Source organism: Electrophorus electricus, unplaced genomic scaffold, assembly GCF_041902795.1.
Source record: "Electrophorus electricus isolate QZ-2024a unplaced genomic scaffold, ASM4190279v1 Scaffold100, whole genome shotgun sequence".
In the NCBI taxonomy this organism is placed as follows: Eukaryota; Metazoa; Chordata; class Actinopteri; order Gymnotiformes; family Gymnotidae; genus Electrophorus; species Electrophorus electricus.
Window position 1 is genome coordinate 62,501 of NW_027658382.1, and position 7,500 is coordinate 70,000.

Consider the following 7,500-nt stretch of genomic DNA (forward strand, 5'->3'; position numbering starts at 1 on the left):
TTCTCGGCGCTCCGCCAAGGCCCGCGAGGAGCCCCGGCGGGGCCGATCCGAGGACCTCACTAAACCATCCGATCGGTAGTAGCGACGGGCGGTGTGTACAAAGGGCAGGGACTTAATCAACGCGAGCTTATGACCCGCGCTTACTGGGAATTCCTCGTTCATGGGGAATAATTGCAATCCCCAGTCCCCATCACGAATGGGGTTCAGCGGATTACCCGCACCTCTCGGTGTAGGGTAGGCACACGCTGATCCAACCATTGTGGCGCGCGTGCAGCCCCGGACATCTAAGGGCATCACAGACCTGTTATTGCTCCATCTCGCGTGGCTGAACGCCACTTGTCCCTCTAAGAAGTTTGACGCCGACCGCGGAGGGCCGCGTAACTATTTAGCATGCCGGAGTCTCGTTCGTTATCGGAATTAACCAGACAAATCGCTCCACCAACTAAGAACGGCCATGCACCACCACCCACAGAATCGAGAAAGAGCTATCAATCTGTCAATCCTTTCCGTGTCCGGGCCGGGTGAGGTTTCCCGTGTTGAGTCAAATTAAGCCGCAGGCTCCACTCCTGGTGGTGCCCTTCCGTCAATTCCTTTAAGTTTCAGCTTTGCAACCATACTCCCCCCGGAACCCACAGACTCGTGGTTTCCCTCACGCTGCCCGGCGGGTCATGGGAATAACGCCGCCGGATCGCGGGTCGGCATAGTTTACGGTCGGAACTACGACGGTATCTGATCGTCTTCGAACCTCCGACTTTCGTTCTTGATTAATGAAAACATTCTTGGCAAATGCTTTCGCTTTCGTCCGTCTTGCGCCGGTCCAAGAATTTCACCTCTAGCGGCGCAATACGAATGCCCCCGGCCGTCCCTCTTAATCATGGCCCTGGTTCAGGAAACCCACAAAATAGAACCGGAGTCCTATTCCATTATTCCTAGCTCAGGTATTCAGGCGAGAAGCGGGCCCGCTTTGAACACTCTAATTTTTTCAAAGTAAACGCTCCGAGCCCCGTCCGGACACCCAGCCAAGGGCATCCGGGGGGCACCGGGAGACAGGGTCTGAGACAGGCGGTGGCACGCCTCGCGGCGGACCGCCAGCCCACTCCCGACATCCAACTACGAGCTTTTTAACTGCAGCAACTTTAATATACGCTATTGGAGCTGGAATTACCGCGGCTGCTGGCACCAGACTTGCCCTCCAATGGGTCCTCACCCATGGGTTTAGGATACGCTCATTCCGATTACAGGGCCTCGAAAGAGACCTGTATCGTTATTTTTCGTCACTACCTCCCCGTGTCGGGAATGGGTAATTTGCGCGCCTGCTGCCTTCCTTGGATGTGGTAGCCGTTTCTCAGGCTCCCTCTCCGGAATCGAACCCTGATTCCCCGTTACCCGTGGTCACCATGGTAGCCGACTATGGTACCATCGAAAGTTGATAGGGCAGACATTCGAATGAGACGTCGCCGCCGCGGAGGGCGCGCGATCGGCCCGAGGTTATCTAGAGTCACCAAAGCGGCCGGGGGGCCCGAGCCCCCCGGATGGGTTTTGGGTCTGATAAATGCACGCATCCCCCGAAGGGTCAGCGCTCGTTTGCATGTATTAGCTCTAGAATTACCACAGTTATCCGAGTAACGTGTGGAGCGATCAAAGGAACCATAACTGATTTAATGAGCCATTCGCAGTTTCACTGTACCGGCCGTGTGCACTTAGACCTGCATGGCTTAATCTTTGAGACAAGCATATGTTACTGGCAGGATCAACCAGGTAGTTTGCACCGTGGTCTGGGATGAACCACGAGTGACATCCGCCTCCCCTTCCGGGGGCTAGGAAGCAGCGGGTTGTAAGTGCGTGCGCCGTCAGGTCCAGACGCCATACAGGGCTACCCAGGACAGCTTCCGCGGCCAGTGTAAACGTGCTCGCGCACCGCCCTCTGGCCTTCGGACGCCGACCTCTCACCTTGATGCAAAGCTGTCCCATCCGGTCATGCCCGCACCGTACCCCGTCCACCTCCTCCGGAGGTGCGGACGGCCGACTCCAGGTGCTTTCGGCGTTCCCTCTCTTCACGCCGTTTTGATTTTCGTGGGCCGCTGGTGGGGGGACAAGGGAAAGACCTCGTCGAATTCCCTCCCCCCTAGCCTCGCTCAACCTACGTTTCGTGATGTAACCAAGAAGAGTGATTCGTGGGCCCAGGTAGGTTTGAAGAGGAGGCCAACAAAGCAGGGCACTCCCTTCCTCCCAAACCACAGACACCAGTATAGGACAACTGAGTAGACAGACTGGCCGTCTGAGTCTCCCCCAGAGAGTTCTGGGATGGGTTACAAATAACCCCCACCCCCCATCAGAGGCTTGACCCGCTAGAACCAGGGAGGATCTGTCAAAACCGCTCTCCACATCAGAAGTTCTGGATCAGCCGGGGCTGGTCGGCAGACGTCCACCTAAGGCCGTGGCCTAACCCCGTGTGGGGGGATAGCGCTCGCACCCGTACACGTGGACACCCGCTCGTCAAATGGCTGGCTCCTCACTTACCGTAGGGGGAATGGTTTGCCTACCCCTGGCGGGTCTGGTACTCCACTCTACCAAACAAGGAAGCAACACACCAATAGACCCCTGCAACACCGGGCAGCTTTGGGCAGTGTCACTACACTCCTCCTTGTTCTTCACGTTCCTTCCGTGGTGATTTTTTTTTTTTTTTCGTGGCCATTGCCGTGCATGGCTTCCCCATCGCTTTGCATGCTCTCCATTGCCTCGTGCTGCTTCACCATTGGTCTCACCTGGAGACCGAAGCCGCTCTCCCAGTAACCCGATGGTACCTGGCCAGAAAACCCCGTGCCCGATTTCATCTAGGACAAGGGCCAAACCACAGACCGTGCCCGTCCAGGGTCAACCCCTGGTCGGACAGGCCTGGTGGGTCGATACCATGGATGTGGCAGGCCGACGAGAATCCACTGGTACATTTACAAACACGCCCACCCTGGTGGCATGGCTGTACGACCCATCGTCGAAGCACGCTGCGGCGGACTGAGCCATTGGATCCAGTTGCCTGGGCGTACACTCAGCCCAACAGACGCACTCGGGTCGGGGAGAGCAAAGCAGACTGTGTGCCTGGATGTGCCCACTTCCATAGGGGAATCGGCATGATGGTTCACTTAACCCGAGGAGGGCTCCCCTCGCGGGATAAGCACCCCCCTCGGGGGATGGGGGGGGGGGGGGCATCCAGAGCACACCACTTTCCGGTAGGGGACAGGCGTTTGATCATGTGTCCGAGGGAGAGCTCCCCTTGCCGGCCGAACACCCCTCGGACTCCCCTTGGGCTTCCAGAGAACGCCACTGGATGAATTTAGTGCTTGGACCCCATTGATTCTCTTTGCTCTCCCATATACCCGACGGGACCTATTTGCAAAACCCCGTGCCAACCAGACCTCCAGGAAGGGGGCTGGCGGCTAACCATGCCCAGCAGGGTGCACCCTGGTCGGACACTTTGGGAGGGTCGAGAGCCTGGAAGTGCCACCCGGGGGAGTAATTCTGATTTCCGTTTTAATGCACTCAGGGACAGCCCGAGGACCTCTGTAGTGCACCTGAGGCGGACTGAGCCGTCGGGTCCAGGGGTCTGGAGTTCGGAACCTCCAGGGTTCACCTGGCTGTTCTCTTAGCCCGGCAGGGTGCACCCTGGTCGGACACTTTGGGAGGGTCGAGAGCCTGGATGTGCCACCCCGACGAGTAATGAGTTTTCCCTTCGTATCTCTTCCGGACCAGGTCCGATTCGCACGAAACTCGCTGGGCATGGCCAGGAGCGCCCCCTGCTGCCCACGCCACCGTCCCCGCGCTTCTACTCCCGAGGGCCGAGGAGACAGCGAAGCGTGGGTCGGGTCGCCTGCTTCCAGGGTCTCCCTGGTACTCTCCAGTCTCCCGAGTCCATCGGGTCCGACCTCGTATTTTTAGCCCAGACGGGGAATGAGAAAGGGGCCCCCGACCGCCCGAGGGCGGGCGCTCGCTTCTCAGCCTAGGAACGTCCGATTCCCACGAAACTTTTACGCCAGACGTTCCTGGCAGCGAGCGCGTTCAAAGGTGACCCGCGCTGCTTCTCTCCTCCCAAGGGCCGAAGAGATATTCGTCTTCAAACCCGACCGGCCCTGTGTTTGCCGCCCCGGCGGTTTTAAAAAATCATAGCGTAAAAACGGTGGGTGCGCTTCGCCTGCCGCTTGGACAGCGTTAAACGGCAGCCCCGGCTCTTTCCAAAGGGCCCTCAACCGACTTTCTGCTCCCAAGGAGCCCAGAGATATGAAACCGATAAATCAAAACCCCGTGCCAACCAGACCTCCAGGAAGGGGGCTGGCGGCTAACCATGCCCGGCAGGGTGCACCCTGGTCGGACGCTTTGGGAGGGTCGAGAGCCTGGATGTGCCACCCCGACGAGTAATGAGTTTTCCCTTCGTATCTCTTCCGGACCAGGTCCGATTCGCACGAAACTCGCTGGGCATGGCCAGGAGCGCCCCCTGCTGCCCACGCCACCGTCCCCGCGCTTCTACTCCCGAGGGCCGAGGAGACAGCGAAGCGTGGGTCGGGTCGCCTGCTTCCAGGGTCTCCCTGGTACTCTCCAGTCTCCCGAGTCCATCGGGTCCGACCTCGTATTTTTAGCCCAGACGGGGAATGAGAAAGGGGCCCCCGACCGCCCGAGGGCGGGCGCTCGCTTCTCAGCCTAGGAACGTCCGATTCCCACGAAACTTTTACGCCAGACGTTCCTGGCAGCGAGCGCGTTCAAAGGTGACCCGCGCTGCTTCTCTCCTCCCAAGGGCCGAAGAGATATTCGTCTTCAAACCCGACCGGCCCTGTGTTTGCCGCCCCGGCGGTTTTAAAAAATCATAGCGTAAAAACGGTGGGTGCGCTTCGCCTGCCGCTTGGACAGCGTTAAACGGCAGCCCCGGCTCTTTCCAAAGGGCCCTCAACCGACTTTCTGCTCCCAAGGAGCCCAGAGATATGAAACCGATAAATCAAAACCCCGTGCCAACCAGACCTCCAGGAAGGGGGCTGGCGGCTAACCATGCCCGGCAGGGTGCACCCTGGTCGGACGCTTTGGGAGGGTCGAGAGCCTGGATGTGCCACCCCGACGAGTAATGAGTTTTCCCTTCGTATCTCTTCCGGACCAGGTCCGATTCGCACGAAACTCGCTGGGCATGGCCAGGAGCGCCCCCTGCTGCCCACGCCACCGTCCCCGCGCTTCTACTCCCGAGGGCCGAGGAGACAGCGAAGCGTGGGTCGGGTCGCCTGCTTCCAGGGTCTCCCTGGTACTCTCCAGTCTCCCGAGTCCATCGGGTCCGACCTCGTATTTTTAGCCCAGACGGGGAATGAGAAAGGGGCCCCCGACCGCCCGAGGGCGGGCGCTCGCTTCTCAGCCTAGGAACGTCCGATTCCCACGAAACTTTTACGCCAGACGTTCCTGGCAGCGAGCGCGTTCAAAGGTGACCCGCGCTGCTTCTCTCCTCCCAAGGGCCGAAGAGATATTCGTCTTCAAACCCGACCGGCCCTGTGTTTGCCGCCCCGGCGGTTTTAAAAAATCATAGCGTAAAAACGGTGGGTGCGCTTCGCCTGCCGCTTGGACAGCGTTAAACGGCAGCCCCGGCTCTTTCCAAAGGGCCCTCAACCGACTTTCTGCTCCCAAGGAGCCCAGAGATATGAAACCGAAAAATCAAAACCCCGTGCCAACCAGACCTCCAGGAAGGGGGCTGGCGGCTAACCATGCCCGGCAGGGTGCACCCTGGTCGGACGCTTTGGGAGGGTCGAGAGCCTGGATGTGCCACCCCGACGAGTAATGAGTTTTCCCTTCGTATCTCTTCCGGACCAGGTCCGATTCGCACGAAACTCGCTGGGCATGGCCAGGAGCGCCCCCTGCTGCCCACGCCACCGTCCCCGCGCTTCTACTCCCGAGGGCCGAGGAGACAGCGAAGCGTGGGTCGGGTCGCCTGCTTCCAGGGTCTCCCTGGTACTCTCCAGTCTCCCGAGTCCATCGGGTCCGACCTCGTATTTTTAGCCCAGACGGGGAATGAGAAAGGGGCCCCCGACCGCCCGAGGGCGGGCGCTCGCTTCTCAGCCTAGGAACGTCCGATTCCCACGAAACTTTTACGCCAGACGTTCCTGGCAGCGAGCGCGTTCAAAGGTGACCCGCGCTGCTTCTCTCCTCCCAAGGGCCGAAGAGATATTCGTCTTCAAACCCGACCGGCCCTGTGTTTGCCGCCCCGGCGGTTTTAAAAAATCATAGCGTAAAAACGGTGGGTGCGCTTCGCCTGCCGCTTGGACAGCGTTAAACGGCAGCCCCGGCTCTTTCCAAAGGGCCCTCAACCGACTTTCTGCTCCCAAGGAGCCCAGAGATATGAAACCGATAAATCAAAACCCCGTGCCAACCAGACCTCCAGGAAGGGGGCTGGCGGCTAACCATGCCCGGCAGGGTGCACCCTGGTCGGACGCTTTGGGAGGGTCGAGAGCCTGGATGTGCCACCCCGACGAGTAATGAGTTTTCCCTTCGTATCTCTTCCGGACCAGGTCCGATTCGCACGAAACTCGCTGGGCATGGCCAGGAGCGCCCCCTGCTGCCCAGGCCTGGCTCTGGGCCTGGGCACACTTCATTCACTTTGTACCTTTAAATCATACTACTACTACTACTACTACCACCAGACTTCCAGGCCCCAGAGGTCAAACACAGTCATGCCCAGCAAAGTAGCTCTGGGCCTGGGCACACTTCAAGAAGTTTGACCCTTTATATAAGCCTAGAAATAGACTTCCAGAGCCAAGAGGTCAAACACAGTCATGCCCAGCAAAGTAGCTCTGGGCCTGGGCACACTTCAATCACTTTGTGCCTTTAAATCATACTACTACTACCACCAGACTTCCAGGCCCAAGAGGTCAAACACAGTCATGCCCAGCAAAGTAGCTCTGGGCCTGGGCACACTTCAATCACTTTGTGCCTTTAAATCATACTACTACTACCACCAGACTTCCAGGCCCTGGAGGTCACACCTTCATGCCTAGCAAGGTTGCTTTACACCTGCGCACACTTCAGACCGTTTCACTCTTTTAATCCTTCAAAGTACCACATTTCCAGACCCAAGAGGTCACAGAATCATGCCCAGCAAAGTAGCTCTGGGCCTGGGCACACTTCAATCACTTTGTGCCTTTAAATCATACTACTACTACCAGACTTCCAGGCCCCAGAGGTCAAACACAGTCATGCCCAGCAAAGTAGCTCTGGGCCTGGGCACACTTCAAGAAGTTTGACCCTTTATATAAGCCTAGAAATAGACTTCCAGAGCCAAGAGGTCAAACACAGTCATGCACAGCAAAGTAGCTCTGGGCCTGGGCACACTTCATTCACTTTGTACCTTTAAATCATACTACTACTACCAGACTTCCAGGCCCAAGAGTTCAAACACATTCATGCCCAGCAAAGTAGCTCTGGGCCTGGGCACACTTCAATCACTTTGTGTCTTTAAATCATACTACTACTACCAGACTTCCA

At 58.2% G+C, this 7,500-nt stretch overlaps 1 non-coding gene across 1 annotated transcript in view; it reads right to left on the reverse strand.

Annotated features, from left to right (window-relative positions):
* LOC145653957 (18S ribosomal RNA) overlaps nucleotides 1-1,761 on the reverse strand; it is a 1,839-nt gene extending 78 nt beyond the window's left edge. The window contains exon 1 of the ribosomal RNA XR_014120200.1: nucleotides 1-1,761. This exon is cut by the window's left edge and continues 78 nt beyond it. This is a non-coding gene — a ribosomal RNA (18S ribosomal RNA).
* Between the last annotated feature and the right edge of the window lie 5,739 nt (nucleotides 1,762-7,500).